The sequence below is a fragment of the Leopardus geoffroyi genome, chromosome A1, assembly GCF_018350155.1.
Source record: "Leopardus geoffroyi isolate Oge1 chromosome A1, O.geoffroyi_Oge1_pat1.0, whole genome shotgun sequence".
In the NCBI taxonomy this organism is placed as follows: Eukaryota; Metazoa; Chordata; class Mammalia; order Carnivora; family Felidae; genus Leopardus; species Leopardus geoffroyi.
In genome coordinates, this window is record NC_059326.1 from 4603203 (window position 1) to 4624277 (window position 21075).

At 44.7% G+C, this 21075-nt stretch overlaps 1 protein-coding gene and 1 long non-coding RNA gene across 5 annotated transcripts in view; one reads left to right on the plus strand and one right to left on the minus strand.

The window, feature by feature from the left end:
• SPATA13 (spermatogenesis associated 13) overlaps nt 1–21075 on the minus strand; it is a 340610-nt gene that overhangs the window by 139699 nt on the left and 179836 nt on the right. Inside the window, exon 1 of one of the 3 annotated variants that reach the window (XM_045455725.1) lies at nt 1400–1619. The exons of the other annotated variants lie outside the window; for them this stretch is intronic. The gene's annotated coding sequence lies outside the window, so the exon portion shown is untranslated. Of the gene's footprint in view, nt 1–1399; nt 1620–21075 lie in introns of those variants that run through there. 3 annotated transcript variants of the gene reach the window in all.
• The window catches only part of LOC123587372, a 28705-nt gene continuing 9196 nt past the window's right edge, over nt 1567–21075 (plus strand). Inside the window, exons 1-2 of one of the 2 annotated variants that reach the window (XR_006707277.1) lie at nt 1567–2177; nt 19677–19830. This is a non-coding gene — a long non-coding RNA (uncharacterized LOC123587372). The remainder of the gene's footprint in view (nt 2178–19676; nt 19831–21075) is intronic. The other variant, XR_006707290.1, reaches the window with a different exon arrangement.

Consider the following 21075-nt stretch of genomic DNA (forward strand, 5'->3'; position numbering starts at 1 on the left):
CAAGGCGAAAGAAGTAGGTAAAAAGCAAGAGGGCACCACGTGGGAGAAACTCACGATACAGAATCAGGATGCCCACGCCTGCGTAGCACAAATGGAAAAAGTGGATAATCAAACTGGGTGGACAGACGATGGCAAATGTGGGGGCCGAAGGAGGTAGATGAAAATTACAATATGTATAAGAAACAGTCACATAAAACTCTAAAGGATGTGGGGGCAGAGAACAAGGTTCAGCAGCGGGAGGAGTGCATAATTAACAGACACCAGGAGAACAATGGAGTGAGCAGGTTTGCAAATTGGGGGACGTGAAGAAAAAAGGTGCATTTGTTAAGAAAGGTGGAAATACAAAACGGGAGTGAGATTTCTGTGCCTGTTGGCAAAGGAGAGCAAAGAACTGGGACTCTTGGAGGGGGGTTATGGGGAAGAAAACAGGCAACACAGAAAACGAGGTGCGGTGCAGAGAAAACGGGGGGAGGGGGGGAGGGGTTGATTTTGATTTTGGATAGCCCTGGTCATAAATGCTAAGTAAATTCAAATCACTGTTCTAACATTATCATCCAACGCTGGGAAGCAACTAACCCGGAGAGTTCTTGTTTGCTTTGGTTTGGTTTGCTTTTTCGCACTTGGAGGGAGGGGAGATTTGCTCAGGCTCTGTAACTTTGCACAGTCAGATGGGTGGCCCGCCAGCACAGGTCACCTGAGTTCCCCCTGACGCGGGCAGCAGTGGCGGCTCCTACCTTCCCGGGGCTGGTATGCAAATTCCCTCACCACGTCAACCACGAACGGAACCAAACCGACGCCAGCAACTCCCTCCGATCCACAGACGACAGACGCCGGGTCCCACCGCTCTTTCTCGTGAAATGAGCCCCAGCTGGGAACCAGGGAGAAACTCGCTTTCAAAACCAAGTTCTCCGACCGCATCCCTTCCAGGGCCGCCGGCCGCAGCAGCCCCGGGCGGGCGCTCGCCGCACCGGTCACGCTGCCGGAGGGAGCCGAGCCGGGGAGGGAACACCGGCCGCACCAGGCTCCCCGAACCTTTGTCCGCGCGCCCCGCGCAACCTCGCAGGCCAGGCCCAGCGAGTCGGGAGCGCGAGGTAAAGTTTCAGGGTAATCCCCGAAAGGGTCGTGCAGGAGCCGGCCTCTTCCACGAGCACCGCCTGCACGCGCTTCCCCCGGGCCACGCCGCTGGCGAGCCCGGGGAGCGCCGAGCAACCGCCGCAGGGCACCAACAGGTGGGCAGCGCGGGCGGCCCGACGAGCGGCCAGGAGGACTGAGCGGGGCGTCCCCGGACTACGAAAGCCATCGCCTGGGGCTAATTCCTCTCCCGGGGCTCCCAGCTAACAGCCCTGGACGCCGGCCCCGCGCCCACCCCGCAGAGCCGCACGCCCGGGTGCAGCCTCACCTCGCGTGGGCCCCGCTCGGCGGAGCCTCCAAAGCCAGCGGATCCAACACGTCCCTGCGAACACGGGGCCGGTCCCGGTCCCGCCGAGCTCCGCGCACGCCGGGTTCCCCGGGAGCCTCTGCACCCGTGCGCTGACTCCGGGCTGGCGGCGGGCGGGGCTGCCCCGGGAGAAAGCGCGCTGCTGAATCCCGCCGGCGCCGCAGCCTCCGGGCTCCCCGGGCCACGCCCCCAGCCCGCCCGGCCACGCCCCCAGCCCAGCTCTCCCTCGACGCCCGCGGACGGGCCAGCCTCCAACCCAAGCCACGCCCCCGGCCGGCCCTGACCACGCCCCCAGCGCGGGTCTCTGTCCACTCAGGCCACGCCCCCGACCAGGCTCTCCCTCCGCCACCCTCTCAGGCCGCGCCCCCCGCCCAGCGACCCCCAGCTAAGGCTGCCGTCGCCTACAGCCCGGCTGTCCCCACCATCCTCCCGGCCATTCCCAACCCCCCAACAGCATCCCCCATCCCCCATCCGGATCACCCACCCGGCCCTCCTACACTTCTCCCCCACCCCAGCTTTTCTTCCTCTCAGCTACACCCCCAGCCCGGCTCCTTTCCTACCACCCCCAGCGACGCCCCCATATCACTACCCCAGCCCCCCCAGCCTCGCCCAGGGCGGGAGGAGCCGCCGCGTCGCCGGGGCAACCGCCCCCCACCTCCCGTCCACTCGCCCCACCTCTGCCTGGGCGTGGAGCGAAGGCACCGTGGCTGCGCGCATTTCCGAGCAAGGGAAACACTAGGTGAGGATTTTTAAACCTACCCTTTTCCCCAGGAACTACGACAAGTCTTATGTGTGACGTTCAGTGAACCCACTCAAAGCACTACCACCTTTTTCTGTGTGGCTCACGGGCTAATCATTAATTCGCATGAAAACCACAGAGGCGAAGCAAACCCTCCTGTGCTAGGATGAGGACCCCAAATAGTCTGTGAATGTTTACATGCAACTGATGAAACTTATAAAGTAAACATACCCTTTCGAAAGCTGCCAGTTTTTAGGTGATTCATTTGAATGGTTACTATGCGCCAGCACTACTGTAAACATGGATTACTTCTGTCATCAAGGAACAATAACAACTATTTTTAAACTAAGGAACATAAAATGGGGGCACCCGGGTGGCTCATTCCGACTTCGGCTCAGGTCATGATCTCAGAGCTCCTGAGTTCGAGCCCCGCCTAGGGCTCTGTGCTGATGGCTCGGAGCCCGGAGCCTGCTTCGGATTCTGTGTCTCCCTCTCTCTCTGCCCCTAACCCGCTCACATTCTGTCTCTCTCAAGGATAAATAAACATTAATTAAAAAAAAAAAAAAGAACATAAAATGATGAAATTACCGAATGAAGAGTCAAAATTAACTTTATACTCTTTTAAATAGTGAAAAAAATTGTAATATCAAATGGTGGATACATATCACATACATTTGTCAAAACCCACACCAAGAGTGACTCAAATGTAAACTCGTTCATCATAATGTATAAATATTGGCTCATCAGTTGTAAGAGATGTACCACACTGATGTAAGATGTCAATGGTAGGAGAAGTTGGGGGGGAGTATATGGGAACTTTCACTCAAACTGCTCTAAAAAAGTCTATTAATTAAAGCACACACACCAAAATATTAATGGCAATTAACTCTGAGTGGTGGAAATGTGGACAAATTTTAAATTTTTTGTTTGAACCTTTATTGAAATCCCCAAATTTTCAGCAATGAGCACATATTTTTAAAGCAGAAAAAAAAATTCATAAATAAACTGGAAAATTTTAGAGACAGCATGAGAGGCTAATATCAAATATCCCACTTATTTCTATTTTGCATAACTTTAAAAAATCTGCCTGAAGCCCTTACGAGTGTTAAAAATTAAATCTATTTTAGTATTGTTAAAAAAAAAAAATCTCAAGGGCGAACTTTTTTTAATGATCTCTTTAGAATTAGCACAAACCTGGGGAGAACATTTTTATTTTTCTTTATAAAAAATCTGGGTCTCAATCACTTCTGCCTGCTTGGAAATCACTATTAATATTTACACGCGACACTTTTTCTAGTGGAGAAAAACATTATACTCAAAACCACCTTCTTGGGGGAAATAGTCCCTGGCCCCCGGATACTTGGATCTCTGCAGAGTTCGAGGTATCTGCTGTCCTGATACCTGGGATCATAGGCAAGCCTTTTGCCTGAGTTTCAGTTTCCTTCTCAGGGAAAAGGGAAAAAAGCTCACTCTCTGGATTGGTTGGAAAATACCCAACTTTAGCCCATAGAAGAATCCTGGTATCTTAGCACGTACAGGTGCTTGATATTTATGAGTTCCTGTCCTTTAAAAAATACACTTTTTAGTGTTTTAATGAGAGTCTTGAGCTCCTGATGTAAAAGATACTAACCTATTGGAGCAAGGCAGGATGTTTCAAGAGAAACCTCATCCATGTGACATGGAGTGGGGATTGGGCCCTTGACCATCACTAGCTAGAAGCATTAAGTGGATAAATCACCAAACTTCTCTGCATCTCATTTTTCTAATTGGTTAAATGAGAGATTTGGACCAGCTTCCTTCAGCTTCCATCACTGCATGGGGAATGTCAGTGTGGCTTCTGAGTAAAAAGGTTTAAATCTCCTCCAGTGACCTTTCTCTCGGCCTGCAGGACCAGCCATCACTCACCACCCTGCAAACAAAGCTGACATCTGCCCTCTACCCTCCCCACAAAAGACCGAGTCCCAAGGTTTCTTTGAATTGTTTTCCTCTCTGTGATCTCCTTGGACCAGACTAGCCGCTTAAATTCTAACAGTAGCCAATCCATAGCTTTGACCAAAGATTCATGGTAACATCACTGGTGCTTTCTGCAGGATAATGTCCAGGGACAGAAAGTACCATTTTCCACCAAGTTTAAGGTGCACTTCCCCCCCCCCCCACATAATTACGTCTCCAAAAGTATAATGTGTGTTTCTGTTAATATTTATTGAGCGCTTAATATGCTGTGTCATTTACATTCAATACCTCCTTAAAGCCTCAAAACAGCCCCCAAGGTGCTATTATCATTCTTGTTTTATAGATGGGAAAACAAAGTTGAGAGAAGGGGAATGCATTGCTTATGGTAGGTCCCCCAGCCAGTAAAAAATGATGGGGCCAGGTTTGATTTCATGCTGCTGCTTTTAAACTCTGTGAAGGCGGCTGTATTGAGGCTTCGTCCAGGGTTCTGAAGAATTACTGTCTTCGGTCCCCCGACAGTCCCCACTCCTCAGGGGCTTTTCAGGAGAAGGGATAAGGGAGGAAAGTGTTCCAGACTGAATGTTTATCCCCTGTCCATCTCCCCCACGCCTCCCCCTGTAGTCTCGTATGTTGGAGCCCCCATTCCCAGTAAGATGGGTTTAGGAGGTAGGACCTTTGGCAGGAGAGAGGATTTAGATGAAGTTATGTAGGAGGGGCCCCATGATGGGGTTAGTGCCTTAATAAGAAGAGAATTCTGGGTCTTACCTTCTCCTTCTGCCTCTCCCTTGGGAGGACACAGCAAGAAGGTGGCCAGCTGCAAGCCAGGAAGTGGGGGCTCAGCAGACACCAAATCTGGTGGCTTATCTTGGACCTCCCAGCCTCCAGAAATATAAAACATAAATTCCTATTGTTTAAGCCGCCCAGTGTGGTCTTTTGTCATGGCGGCCAAGCTGACTGATACAGAAAGGAAACTCCTTTGTCCTTGTTTTAGATACTTTGTCTTTAAGGATCTTCCAAAAAGTAACCCTTCTGGCCTCGGGCCCCACCCTCTACTGCCCAAGAAGTGGGAGAAATCCACTGGTCCACCTAATTTATTAATAATTTATTAAAAGCACAGGATTCACTCTTTTCGAACCTCTCCACCCAGACTACTCCAGAGCCAGACTGTCACCTGGACAGGATACCTGATGGCTGTCATCTGACTTCAAGGCGGCGGGGGTGGGGGGGGGAGGTGCAGGAAGAACATGCAGATAATATGAGTAAGAACTCTTCGCACAGACCCAAAGTCACAGTCTCTACCAGACTTTATCAGGAACATCCCTGACATTTTTGTCCTCATCTGTCAGTCTCCTGCATCTTGTTTCTTAATTGGTTGTGAAGGCAGAAAGGGAAGGAAAGAGGGCTCGGCTGGCCCACAGGTGTCCCTGGGGTGGATAAAGCCTGAAAGAGCATTGGCCTCTTCTACCCCAGCGCTGCAGCTTTGAGAAAATTGTCTAACCTCTCTGTGACCTTCTCCTTCTCTGTGACACACTCTGGTAAAGATCAAGTGTGATAATATATGTAAAGTCCTAGCTTACTTTCTGGCACATGGTAAAATGCAAATAAAATGGTGGCTGTCATCACTGATCAGAATGGATAAGAAAGATTTGCTGTTGTTAATTTTACAGTTTATCAGAGCAGACGTCTCTCTAAGCTTTCTAGGATGACAGAATAATCTTTGGTAGGGGCGCCTGGGTGGCTTAGTTAAGCGTCTGACTTTGGCTCGGGTCATGATCTCGTGGTTCGTGAGTTCGAGCCCCACGTCGGGCTCTGTGCTGACAGCTCAGAGCCTGGAACCTGCTTTGGATTCTGTGTCTCCCTCTCTCTCTGCCCCTTCTCCACTCATGCTCTGTCTCTCTCTCTTTCTCTCTCTCTCTCTCAAAAATAAATAAACCTTAATAAAAAATTAAAGAAAAAAAGAATGATGTTTGGTATTTGTCACATTATTTGGGCACATAAGTACCTATTTGGGGGAGGGTAAGGAGTGCCCAACTGACTCGGACAGAGAAAGAAAGGCATTTTCCCTATTCTTTGCCCAGGGGCCGGCTCCAGCATCGGTCTAGGGTGCCCTCCCTGTGTGCTCAGCCAAAAGGATGCTGGAGGAAATCCGAAGGATCTGGAGAAAATATGATGGGCCAGGTGGCCATAAGGAAGAGAGGAGAATGGGCAGTAAAACCATGTCCCCAGCTTCCTTACTGGCCAACCAGAATCTGCACAAAGCCATTAGCGTGAGGGGTGAGTGGCTGTCTGCAACAGCCCGATTCCCACGTGGTTCTGAAAGCTCTTCAAGACCCCTCTGCCCCTCTCCCAACCGTGAATCTGGGTTTCCGGGGTGTATGTCGACTCGACTGAGGAGGACAGTTTCCAAGAGCAGTTCTCCACAAACACAGTCTCTCTCTCCGCCTCAGTCAAGCAACTCCTGAAATCCCGTCTTACTACACTGCCATGACTGAGCCCCTCCTCTGTCAACGTTTGCTTCATCGCTCTGGCCCCTTCATTGTGTCACAGCGCGCCCCTGATCCTCCACGCGACGCGATCTCTACCTTGGTGATGGGGCCCTGGCTGCGGAGGCAGGCAGCTGCCATTGCGCCCCCTTTCACCTCTCACTAGCTGGGTGGCCTTGGGTAAGCTCTCCTGAACCTCAGTTTCTTCATCCGTAGTGTAGAAATAATGATGCGTGCCCTGTCGTGGTAGGGATCGCATGAGACGATCTCTGCGAAGGCTTTAGAACCGCCAGGCCTACAGAGAGTATGTAACATGAACGGCTGCTGAGAGTACACACACAGGCAAACCCAGACCTGCCTGGTGACCTCCAGAGTCTTGCTCAAGGCTCACCTCAAGTTCACGTCTTTGAAGTCTTCCCTGACTTCCCTAGGTGGGGTTTGTTACTTTCCATTCTGTGGGACCCTAAGACCTTAGACACACTTCTGTTTTAGGGCTAACCAAAGACATTATGAGCGCCCTGAGGCAGTGTGTGTGTGTGTGTGTGTGTGTGTGTGTATTTATATATATAATTTTTTAATTAACAGTCTTTTTTAGAGCAGGTTTTGGTGTATAGAAAAATTAAACAAAGTTCAGAGAGTCCCCACATACCTCCTTATTCTTACCGGAAACGGTTTCTCTCCTTGTTAATAAACATGTGGTATCAGTGTGCTACGTTTCTTACAATTGATGAGCCCATATTGACACATCGTTATTAACTGAAGTCCACAGTTAATGGCGGGGTTCACTCTTCGTATTCAACACTTCTGTGGGTTTTAATAAGGCAGAATGTCATGTCTCTACCACCACAGTTTCACCCAGAATAGCTTCACAGCCCTAAACATCTCCTGTGTTCCACGTGTCCATTCCTCCCTTCTAACTGCTCTCTCTACCGTCTCCACAGTTTCGCCTCTTCTAAAATGTCATATAGTTGGAGTCATACAGTATTTAGCCTCGGCGAACATTAATTACCCTAAGACTTCAGACACAAATGTGTTTCAGCACTGATCAAAGACATTATGACCTCCTTAAGGGCAGACATTTTTTTCTTTTACTTTATTTATTTCCTTTGAGATCTCCCACATTACTAGGTACATACTAAGTACTCGGTCTTCAACAGTATAATAATAATAATAATAATAATAATAATAATACACTTTAGATGTTAGTATATGCTTTAAAGCATATTAGAAACATAAAGAATGAAAATTTTTTTAAAAAACCAGTTTCTAAATTCAGGGTTCTGACAGTCTAGGCAGGCATCCAATTCTTTTTGGCTCATTTTTATAAGTCCTATTAAAACAATAATTCTTTTCAACTCCAAAATTCTAAGCAAACTCCTAATAACCACCATAGCCCACAACTATAATTTTGAGATGAATCATGTGACCAGTTTTGAATTTCAGCTCTGACCAAACACTTCCAGCTTAAAACCCAAGTTAATTCTTTTTTCTTCCCCCCACCAACTTCAAAAGTAAAGAACAAATGAGAGAGAACAAGATGATTCACTGTTCACTTAGAAGTAGACTTTGAATAATGAGGAGCAAGTTAAGGAGACAGTTATAGTAAATGTTAACAGAGGGCTACTTTCCAGACCAGAATATTAACTGAGGAATATTCACAGTAAGTCTCTAGATCTGGGTAGCGAGGGAAAATGAATAAATGAATGTGCCAGGGAAAGGAACTAGGATAAGAGAATCATACTCCTAGAGTTTAAGAAAACGGCAGTAAAGGCATCCACTGACCAAAGTCAATTAGACTCCAGGGTTCTGGCACCTGCCAGACTTACTGCATTGCTGGAGACATACAAACTGCCCCCTGAACACTTTGCAGAATTAAACTGGAAATGTTTACAAGTAATAAAATGGAAATGTCTCACCATCACTGTGAGAGCCGCCGGTCCCTGCATCAGAGTAGACTTCAATCTCTCCCTACATCTTTTCATTCAGTCTTCAGGGTGAGAGCACAGGTTTGGTAGAAGACAACTGAATTTGGACCCCACTCCTGCCACTTAGTAACTAAGTGACTTAGAGCAAGTTACTTTATATCTCTTAGCCTTAAATATTTAAAAACTTGAGGTATAACTTAGATATGGTACAGTACATAAATCTTACATGTATAGCTGGGTGAGTGTGTGTGTGTGTGTGTGTGTGTGTGTGTGTGTGTGTTGGACAGACCCCAAGATGACCCACCATGATGCCTGCCTCTTGATGTTTCTGTCTTTATGTAAGTCACTCTCCCGCTACAGACAGAATCTGCGATTTCCACCCAACCAATGGAATATGGCACGAGTGATAGGATATTTTATTATATAAAGACCCCATTCTAACAGACACTCATTGTTGGCTTGGTGAAGCAAAGTGGCCCCGTTGGAGAGGCCCATGTGGCAAGGAACTGTGAGCAACCTCTAGGACCTGGGTGGGGGCAGGCATTCTCCAGCCGATCGCCATACAGAAGGGGGGCTGTCCGTCATACTGTTGCACGGAAGTAAGTTCTGCCAACAACTTGAACGAGCTTGGGAGCAAGTTCTTCCCCACTCAAGCTTCTAGATCACAACACAGCCCAGCCACACCTTGATTGCAACTCAGAGCCAAGGACCCATCTGAGCTGTGCCCAGACTTTTGATCCATGGAAACTGAGAGAAAATACCTATGTGTTGTTTTAACCCACTTAAGTTGGTGGTGATTTGTTTTCATATCACAGAAAACGATTGCAGTATCAGTGTAACCACAAGGCTGATCAAAAGATAGTATATCTCTAGCACCTCATGTGCCCTCCCCGTTAGCAATGCCCACTACCCCAAGGACAGAGATGATTCTAACCACCATCACCATAAGTTACTTCTGTTTGTTTTTGAACGTCATATAAATGGGATCATGCAGTATGTATTCTTTTGTGTCTGATTTCTTTTCTTAACACTGTGCCTGTGAGCTTCATCCACAGTCCATGTAACTAACAGTAGTTCATTCTTTTCTATTGCTGTGTAGTATCCCACTGTTTGAACATACGAAGTCCTGTTCATGGTGAACAATTAGGTTGTTGCTATTGTTGGTTAGTACGCTTCCAGGAACATTGTTGAATGTGCCTGTACTAGAAAAAAAAATTATACCCAGGAGTGGAATTGCTAGGTCACAGAGTTTGCATATGTTTACCTTGTTTCATACTGCCAAATATTTTTAAAGGTTTACGTATTTATTTTCTTTAATGTTTTTATTTTATTTTTGAGAGAGACAGAGCACGAGTGGGGAAGGTGCAGAGAGAGAGAGGGAGACACAAAATGGGAAGTAGGCTCCAGGCTCCGAGCTGTCAGTACAGAGCCCGACACGGGGCTCGAACTCACAGACAGTGAGATCATGACCTCAGCTGAAGTCAGACACTCAACCGACTGGGCCACCCACGCACCCCTACATATTTATTTATTTATTTATTGAAAAAAATTTTTTGACATTTATTTATTTTTGAGAGAGACAGAGACAGAGACACAGACAATCTGCAGCAGGCTCCAGGCTCTGAGCTGTCAGCACAGAGCCTGATGCGGGGCTCGAACCCACAAGCCGCAAGTTCATGGTCTGAGCTGAAGTCGGACCCCCAACCGACGGAGCCACCCAGGTGCCCCAGGTTTATTTACTTTTGAGAGAGCATAAACAGGGGAGGGACAGAGAGAGAGGGGGGGAGAATATCCAAGATTGGCTCCATGCTGGCAGCAGTGAGCTCAATGTGGGGGTGGAACTCATGAACGTGAGATCGTAACCTGAGCTGAAGCGGGACGCTCAACTGACCGAACCACCCAGGTGCCCCCAAACATTTTTTCAAAGTGGTTGTATCAGTTTACATTCCCACGAGTGACATAACAGACTTCTGGGTGCTCTGCCGCCCTCATTAATACTTGGTATCGTGTTAGCCTCAGAAGAATAGGGATAACAAGAGGATCCACCACCTAGCGTTGTGAACATCAAGTGAGAACATATGCAAATGTCCTCATAAAATTGAACTTGCTTGATTAATAGCAGACATTTATTTCCTTATTGGCTTCCAGATCACACAGGTAGAAGTGGCTGGGCCGGGATTCAAACCCCAAGGGAGAAATTCCAAACGCCACCCTCTTTCCACCACACCTTCTTCCACTAGGCCACTTCCCAGGCATTTTTAGTGGGCATCAATCCCCACAAATAGTTCAAAATGATCTCCTTTTCTTAGACCCCATTCTCCTGCACAGATCCCCAGGAAGTATGTGTTCTTTCTACGTGACATAAAACATGAATAGAATTGCAGGCCCACAATGTGGAGGGTGTCTGCGATTTCTTTTAGAGAAAATGCCCACGCTCTTTATTGCCATTTTCTGTGGCGCGTTCCCTCCACCAAATACCTTCTGTTGAAAGTGGTCTTGGCTGCCTTTGTGGATTTCTTCGTCTAAAGAGCTTACTTTAGGTTGGTCCTAAATTGACAGCTTCTTCACGTTCCTGCCCCACACTAACAGACTTGCTCTATTATTTCCTCCTTGCCTACACGACAAGAACAAGTTGCATCCATAAATGAAGGCAATGAAGTGGAAGGTAAGGATTGTGCGGGTGGCAGCGAGGGAGAAGCTGGTGAGGTGGGCCATGCAGCCCAAAGACAGGACAGTAGGTGGACGGTGTGGCTCCCACATCAGAGGCTCCAGGACAACACAAGAGCCTGTCTGGAAATCCACACGGCTGGTCTAGCATCCAGGCTCATTTGCCAAAGGGCTGACGTGTTTGTAACGCACTGGAATGTTTCTTCTGATGTTGATTTCATGTTTGTGGAGGAAAAACTGCAGATGGAATAAAATCAGATTGAGGACAATGTCCAGGGAGGATGCCCCAGTCTCAACTCAGAGAACATGATTAGACATGAGAACAGATGTAATACAGATTTTTCTTCTCACACACATATTCAGGATGGTTCTTTGATTTGCACATCGCCTTTATCACATTCAACTACACCGTGTGTGGAAATTCGGAAAAGTTAGCAATGAAAAGAGTATTACAATTTAAGGTGCAAAAATGAGAAGGAACGCAGAGAACCGACACTAGGCCCCGAACCCAGGGGAAGAGACAAAACTGTTTCAAGACCTGTAACTTTCTCCAGGACAGGGGCAGGGAGAGGCTCAGAGGCAGCGGAGTCCTAACCACATCCTCCGCAGAGTCCCGCAGCGTCACCTGCGCCTTCGGATGGCAGGCTCTGCTCTCCGCCTGTGCTGGCTGTTTCTGACAGGTTCACCGACCTTTCAAAACTAGGTCTTCCCCGAGAGCTGAATCATGACTCTCCAGCAACACACCCTTCTCTTCTCTCTGCTGCCCTCACGCCGGGCCACGTATAGCAACTGAGTTAGTCAAGCATTGCATATGTAATGCTTAGTACTATTAAAAACTCTAAGGGTAGAAAAAACAGTGACGTCTGGTAATGTCCATTTAATACTTACTATGTGCCAGGTTCTGTTTTACGCATTTTACATGTTTTTACTCCTTTGATTCTCGGCATAAACCCTATGGGGTGGGAACTGCTGATGTTCCCACTTTACAGATGAGGAAACCAAGGCCTCAATAGGGAGGTTGGAGACTTACCCAGGAAGACACATAGCTGGAATGTGAAATCAGACAGTTGACCTCCAGACCCCACCCTCTTACAACAATGTGCCTCAGTAATGGACATTAACTTCTAGGAAGTTAGAACAAAACACCACAGAATCAGAGACTAAATATGAAAAATCCGTCAAAGGAAATTAGATGTTCAGCAGACTACCAGAACACAAAGGTTTGGTGCTCACTAAGGAAGCACCTACTAAAGAATAAATAAGTAGAGGGGCACCTGGGTGGCTCAGTCGGTTAAGTGTCAACTCTTGATTTCAGCCCAGGTCATGATCTCCTGGTTGTGGGATCGAGTCTGCCTCGGGCTCACTGCTGGCAACACGGAGCCTGCTTAGGATTCTCTTTCTCCCTCTCTTTCTGCCCCTCCCCTGCTAGTGTCCACGCACGCGCGTGCTCTCTCTCAAAAAAAAATAATAATAAAATAAACAACTAGAAACGTACGTGGAATAAGTGAAGGCATATTAGGAATGGTAAGATAAATAATAAACAGACACCTGACGTCATTCATTAAAATTATGGGATAATCCAGGATTCACTGTATATGCATGCACAATTTGAAACATTTTTTATGCAAAGGAAAAGATAAAACAAGCTTTGTTTATACATAACATGATCTCTTATTTAGAGAATCTGGTGTATTCTACAAAACTAAAGACTACTAGAACGAATCAGTAAGTTTAGGAAGGTTGAGTACCCTGGATCAATATACAATTAACAGTTTCATTTCCATACACTATCAACAAATCAGATTAAAATTAAAATTTAAAACATCTATATGATTTCTTTTTTTTTTTTTTTTTTTTAATTCCAGGGTAGTTAACACACAGTGTTATATTAGTTCCAGGGGTACAATACACAGATTCAACAATTCTATACATTACTCAGTGCTCATCATAAGTGTGCTCTTATCATGTATTTCCCATGAATACATGCCCATCACGTATTTCACCCCCCTCCCCCCGCACCTCCCCTCTGGCAACCATTAGTTTGTTCTCTATAGTTAAAAGTCTGTTTTTTGGTTTCTCTTTTTTCTCCCTCTTGTTCATTTGTTTTGCTTCGTAAATTCCACATGCATGAAATCAAGTGATATTTGTCTTTCTCTAACTTGTTTCGCTCAGCACTCTGCTCTAGATCCATCCATGTTGTTGCAAATGGCAAGGTTTCATTCTTTTTTATGGCTAAGTAATATTCCTTTTATATACATCACATCTTCTTTATCCATTCATCTATCAATGGGCACTTGGGCTGCTTCCAAAATTTGGCTATTGTAAATAATGCTGCAATAAGCATAGGGGTGTATATATCCTCCCAAATTAATGTTTTTGTATTCCATGGGTAAATATCCAGTAGTGTGATTACTGGATCATATGGGAGTTCTATTTTCAATTTTTTGAGGAAACTCGTAGTGTTTTCCACAGTGGCTGCACCAGTTTGCATTCCCACCAACAATGCACAAGCATTCCTTTTCCTCCACATCCTCACAAATACTTGTTTCTTATGTTTTTTATTTTAGCCATTCTGACAGGTGTGAGGTGATATCTCATTGTGGTTTCGATTTGCATTTCTCTGATGATGAGTCATAATGAGTGTCTTTTCATGTATCTGTTGGCCATCTGTCTGTCTTCTTTGGAGAAATGTCTGTTCCTGTTCTCTCCCCATTTCTTTTTCTTTCTTTCTTTCTTTCTTTTTTTCTTTCTTTCTTTCTTTCTTTCTTTCTTTCTTTCTTTCTTTCTTTCTTTCTTTCTTTCTTTCTTCTTTTATTAAGGGAGCCTGTTTTATTGTTTCATAAACTGATGTGTGACAAAATTCTTTGGTCATTAATTTATTCAGCAATTGTTAAGTGAGCATTTACTCTGTAGTAAGTACTGAAATCTACTCTCTAATTTGATTATGATTTTTTTCCCACATAAATTTATTTTATTTTTTGTGTGTTTTACTTATTTTTTTATTTTTTAAAATGTACATCCAACTTAGTTAGCATATAGTGCAACAATGATTTCAGGAGTAGATTCCTTAGTGCCCCTTACCCATTTAGCCCACCCCCCCCCCACACACACAACCCCTCTAGTAACCCTCAGTTTGTTCTCCAGATTTATGAGTCTCTTCTGTTTTGTCCCCCTCCCTGTTTTTATATTATTTTTGTTTCCCTTCCATTATGTTCATCTGTTTTGTCTCTTAAAGTGCTCATATGAGTGAAGTCATATGATTTTTGTCTTTCTCTAATTTCACTTAGCATAGTACCCTCCAGTTCCATCCACGTAGTTGCAAATGGCAAAATTTCATTCTTCTTGATTGCCGAGTAAAATTCCATTGTATACATATATACCACATTTTCTTTATCCATTCATCCATCAGTGGACATTTGGGCTCTTTCCATACTCTGGCTATTGTTGATAGTGCTGCTATAAACATAGGGGTGCAAGTGTCCCTTCAAAACAGCACACCTGTATCCCTTGGATAAATGCCTAGTAGTGCAATCGCTGGGTCGTAGGGTAGTTCTATTTTTGAGGAATCTCCATACTGTTTTCCAGAGTGGCTGCACCAGCTTGCATTCCCATTCCCATTTCTAATCGGATTGAGGTTTTTATGGTGTTGAAATGTATGAGTTCTTTATATATTTCGGATACTAATACTTTATTAGATATGTCATCTTCTGTTGTTCAGTAGGTTATCTTTTACTTTTGTTGATAGTTTCCTTTGTTGTGCAGAAGCTTTTTATTTTGATGTAGTCCCAATAATTTATTTTTGACTTTGTTTCCCTTCCCTCAGGAGACATATTTAAAAAGATGTCATTATGGCTGATATCAGAGAAATTACTGCCTGTGTTCTCTTCTAGGATTTTTATGGTTTCAGTTCTCCCATTTAGATCCTTAATCCATTTTGAGCTTATTCTTGTGTGTTTCTTAAAGAAAGCCGTCCGGTTTCATTCTTTTGCATGTAGTGGTCCAGTTTTCCCAACACCATTTATTGTTGAAGAGATGGTCTTTTCCCATTCCATATTCTTGCTTCCCTTGTGGAAGATTAATTGACCACATAATTGTGAGTTTATTTCTGGACATTTTATGCTGCTCCATTGATTTATGTGTTTATTTTTTGTGCCAGTACCATTCTATTTTGATTACTACATTTTGTAATATAACTTGAAATCTAGAATTGTGATACCTCCGACTTTTCTGTTTCAAAATTGTTTTGGCTATTCAGGGTCTTTTGTGGTTCCATACAAATTTTAGGATTGTTTGTTCTAGTTCTGTGACAAATGCTATTTGTATTTTGATAGGGATTGCATTAAATGTATACATTGCTTTGGGTAGTATGGACATTTTTTACAATATCCATTCTCCCCATCCATGAGCATGGAATATCTTTCCATTTGTTCATGTCATCTTGAATTTCTTTCACCCGCATTTTATAGTTTTCAGAGTACAGGTCTTTCATCTCCTTGGTTAAGTTTATTCCTGGGTATTTTATTCTTTTTTGGTGCAATTGTAAATGGGATTGTTTTAATTTCTCTTTCTGCTGCTTAAAATTATTAGTGTATAGGAATGAAGTGGACTTCTGTACAGTGATTTTTGTATCCTGCAACCTTACTAAATTCATTTATCAGTTCTAGTAGTTTCTTGGTGGAGTCTAGAGTTTTCTATATATAGTATCATGTCACCTGCAAACAGTGAAGGTTTTACTTCTTCCTTACCAGCTTGAATGCCTTTTGTTCATTTTCCTTTTCTGATTGCTGTGGCTGGGACTTCTTGTATGATATTAAATAAAAGTAGTGACAGTGGACATCCTTGTCTTCTTCCTTACCTTAAGGGAAAAGCTCTCGGTTTTTCACCACTATGATGTTAGCTGTAGATTTTTCATATATGGCCTTTATTATGTTGAGAAATGTTCCCTCTAAACCTACTTTGTTGAAGGTTTTTTACCACGCATGCATGTTGTACTTTGTCAAATACTTTTTTCTAAATCTATTGAAATGGTCATCTATTTTTTATCCTCTTACTGATGTGATGTATCACGTTGAGTGATTTGCAAATACTGAACCATCCTTGCATAAATCCCACTTGATCATGGTGAATGATTTTTTTAATGTATTGTTAGATTTGATTTGGTAATATTAGGTTGAAGATTTATGAATCTATGTTCATCAGAGATACTGGCCTGTAGTTTTCTTTTTTTTGTAGCGTCTTTATCTGGTTTCGGTATCAGGATAATGCAGGCCTCATAGAATAAATTTGGAAACTTACCATCCTCTTCTTTTTCTTGGAATAGTTTGAGAAGAATAGGTATTAACTCCTCTTTAAATGGGAGAATTCAACCATCTGGTCCTAGAGTTTTGTTTGTCGGGAATTTTTTTTTATTACTGAGTCAATTTCATTGCTGGTAATTGGTTTGTTTCTCCATCCCCTCGCTTTCAACCTGCACGTGTCTTTAAGTCTGAAATGAGTCTCTGGTATGCAGCATGTAGATGGGTCTTGGGTTTTTTTATCCATTTCCATCACCCTATGTGTTTTCATTGGAGAGTTTAGTCCATTTACATTCAATGCAATTATCAATAGGTATGTATTTGTTACTACAGTTACTTGTTTTATGGTGGTTTTTGTAGTTCTTCTCTATTCTTTTCTTTCTTTGAGCTCTTCTCACAATACATTGGCTTTCCTTAATGACATATTTTGATTCCTTTCTCTTTATTTTTTGCAGATCTATTACTGGTTTTTGATTTGTTATCATTAGGTTTATGTGTAATACTTTCTGCTTATAGTAGTCTATATTAAGTTGATAGTGGCTTACGTTTGAACCCGTTCTTTATTCCTCTCCCCACCATGATTTAGGTATATGGTATCATACTGCATGTCCTTTTATCTTGTGAGTCTCTTGATTGATTTCTACAGATATGTATATTTTTACAGGTTTTATGCTTCTTACTTTTCTTACTCTTACTTAGGTCCTTCCTTTCCACTCAGAGAGTCCCCTTTAACATTTCTCGTAGGGCTGGTTTCGTGGCCATCAATTCTTTTTTTGTTTGTTTGTTTGTCTGAGAAGCTCTTTCTCTCTCTTTCAATTCTGAATAGTGCCCTTGCTGGATAGAGTATTCTTGGCTGCAGATTTTTTCCTTTCATCATTTTGAATATATCATGCTACTCCCTCTGTCCTGCAAAGTTTCGCTGAAAAATCAGCTAATAGCCTTATGGGGTTTCCCTTGTATGTAACTGTTTTCTTTCTCTTGCTTTTAAAATTCTTTATCACTACTTTTTGCCATTTTAATTACTATGTGTCTTGGTATGGACCTCCGTGGGTTAATTTTGTTGGGGGATCTCTGTGCCTCCTAGATAGACCTGAATTTGTTTCCTTCCCCAGATTCAGGAAATTTTCAGCCATTATTTCTTCAGATGAAGTTTTGCCCCCTGTTCTCTCTCTTCTCTTTTTGGGATCCCTATAATGGGAATGTAATTATGCTTGATGGTGTTGCTGAGTTGCCTAAGTCTATTCTCATTTTGCATAATGTTTTTCTCTCTCAGCTGCTCAGCTTGATTACTTTCCACTACTCTGTCCACCAGGTTGCTTCCTCTAGTCTATTTGTTCTTCTGCTTCCTCTAGCCTGCTACTTATTCCATCAAGTGTATTTTCAATTTCATTTAATGTGTTTTTTTGTCTACTTATTAAGGGTCTCCCTGATGTTCTCCACTCTTTTCTCAAGTCCAGTGAGTATCCTTCTGATCATTACTTTAAATTCTCCATCAGGCATATTACTTATCTCTGTTTTGCTTAGGTCTCTTGCTATGATTTTGTCCCATTCTTTTATTTGGGACATATCCCTCTGTCTCCTCGTTTTGTCTAACTCTCTGTGTCTGTCTCTGTGCATTAGGAAAGTCAGCTACATCTTCTGCTCTGGAAAGTAATGGCCTTATGAAGAAGAGGTCCTGTAGTGCCCTGCATGCAGTATCCCCCGTTTACCAGACCTGGCACTTCAGCGATGTCTCCTATGCATGTTGCTTCTGTGCACTCTGGTACTGTGGCTGCTTTTTCCTTTAGTCCAGCATCTGAAGTTGCTTTCTTTCCCTGTTCTGGACAGTGTTTGGTCCCTGTGGTGCAGTGGACCAGTCTGGGGTCATCTTGAGCTTGAGTTAAGTCAAACCAGGCATTTGTCAGAGACGCAGTAGCACCAAACTGTAGGGCGCTTTCCCTCTGTTGGTGGGTGGGTCTGGTAATCAGACCTACCCCCAGCCCACTGCTGAGCCTCCATCTGACTCTGGTGTCTGGTAATCTTCTCCTCTCCCTGAGGCAGGAGTCACTTTGGAGTGGTCCTGGCCCGTATCAGGGCTGCTTGCAAACTGCCAGGCTTGTGGCCCTGGTTTCGATGGGCTCCAGCCAAGAGCATATTGGAGGCAGCAGATTCACAACATGTGCAGGGGCAGGACAAGCAGTTTTAGCAGGACAGGGACTGAGGCCAGCCTGGCTGGAGGGAGCAAATCCAGGAGGTGCAGTGTTGGTTTCAGCAGGTGACTATAGTGTGTTTTGCTGGACAGATGGGGAGGGAAATGGTGCCTGCCAGCTTTTTTGCTCCTGGAGAAGTCCCTGAGCTACTCTGAGATTAGTAAATAACTCTTCCTCCTGTGTTTTTCTAACTGCTGCTTCTACGCTGTATCTCTGGGGGCTGTTTCTTGTGCAGTCTCTGTAATGGTGGGAACTCAGTTTCCTCTTGCCCTCCCAGGTCTCCCAGAGCCTGGCCCTGTGAGTTTTAAAATTCCGAGTTTTAAGTCCCATTCGTTCTAAGAACTCACAAAATTTGGCCCGCCTGGTTTTCAAAGCCAAATGCTAAGGGAATTCGTCTTCCCTCTGCAGGCTGCACAGTATGAGGGTCTATTTATTTTCCCTCTCTGTGCCCACTGCTCCATCCCTCCTATGGATGGTCCAGCAAGTCTGTTTTGTGCCCACTGTGTCTCTGCCCTTCCTACCCTCTTCGATGTGACCTTTTCTTTACCTTTAGTTATGGAGCCTGTTCCGCCAGGCTTCAGGTCCTTTCTGGGTTATTTACATCTGTGTGCGTGTCTAGTTTATATGTGAGCTCACCGTCTTCCTTTTCCACCAGCCTCCCACAACTCAAAATGTTTTTTATGAAACCCTGGCAGAGACAGAACTTTCAGGTATACAAATGAATATTTACATTCTCTCCAAATATATTGGCTGTGAATGATTAAATGTTCTTGTTATTCCTGCCATTATTATTGTCTGCTGTCTGATCACTTCACGCCAGGCACTGTGTTGTGTATGTCATCATTAAAACCACACTAGGTAAACTTTACTATTATCTTCATTTTATGAATGGGGAAACTAAGGCACAGAGAGGACCCCCCCACACACCCCCCAGGTCCTCAGCTGCATGTGTTTGGCAGAGCGAGGGTTCAAGGTGTTTCACTTTCAGAGCCCCAGCATACCCAGTATGAACATCCTGCAGCTCCCCTCTGCTGAAGGACCCCTCACCACATCCACAGCATAGACACTGCCTACCGCAGCAGGAGGCACCAGAATCTGGGGGCCATGACCCGGCTTCCGTTTCCAGAACTTTGGGACTTGAGGTGAGTCTCTTAACCTGTGTGAACTGCAATGTCAACATCTGTGAAACAGTGAGAATTCTCTCTCTTCCCAGGATTACTGACAGAATAGATTAAAATATGTGAAAGCCCAGACAAGAGCTTGTCAGTTCTTTAGTGTGTACATGGGAGTGGGGAGGGGGTGAGGTCAAGATGGTTAATTTCCTGTGTCAGTTTGGCTGGGCCATGGTGTCCAGCTATTTGGTTAGACACCAGTCTCCATATGGCCTTGATGGTCTTTTTAAGATTAAATCAGGAGACTTTGAATAAAGCAGATTATTCTCCATAATGTGGGTGGGCCTCATCCAATCAAAAGTATTAAGAGCAAAGATTGAAGTTTCTGGAGGAAGAAGGAATTGGGTCTCAAGACTGCAACAGAGAAGCCTTGCCTTAGTTCCCAGCCTGCCGGCCTGCCCCACACACTTTGAACCAGCCAGTCCCCATTACCACATGAGTGGTTCCTTCTCTCTGTCTCTGTCTGCCTGTCTCTATTTCTATTTCTATATCTATATCTTATTCTGTTTCTCTGGAGAATCCCAATGAATACAGGGGTGGAAGGCAAGTCTGGAAAAGTCTTCAAAAAGGAAATCCTGCCCGAACCGAGTCCCATGGAAGAGTAAAAATGTACCAGTCAGAGACACCGGATAGGATCTGAATGCTCCGGATGCTAAATGAAGACAGCTAAAATGTAACCAAGGCAATAATCTGCACTCTAGCTGACGGGCAGGAAGTGAGTTCTGTAGCATACCAACCAAGGGATGTGCGGGAGCCAGGGGGTGTGCCTGGGGCTGGAGAGGGGAGGGAATGTGGGCTGTTCAGGGAGGCTGAAGCTGTGGTAGAAGAGAGAGGAGGAGATGGAAAGCCTTGTAGAGCTGAGGCAGCTCAGCAAAGGAAGGGCCTGGAACTTCTCAAAGCCTATGCTTCTATTCACTGGCCATTTTCTGACATGACCTCCTGACCATTCGTCTAACCTGAAATCTCAGCCTTACCTGGGGCCATACTCCTCTTCGGGAGTGCTCCCCATGCCTGTGACCTACTTCTGGGGGTCCCTCTGCCTGGAAAGCCAGCTCTGCAGTTCTCCACGCGGCAATTTAAAGCTAGTCTTTCTTCATGGCTCAGTTCACACGCTACATCCCACCCTTCCACATACTTAATTCCTACAGGACTAAGTATCCCCTCATCTCTCTCCCACGGTTATTTTATTTTTTATTTTTTAAAGTTTTTATTTAT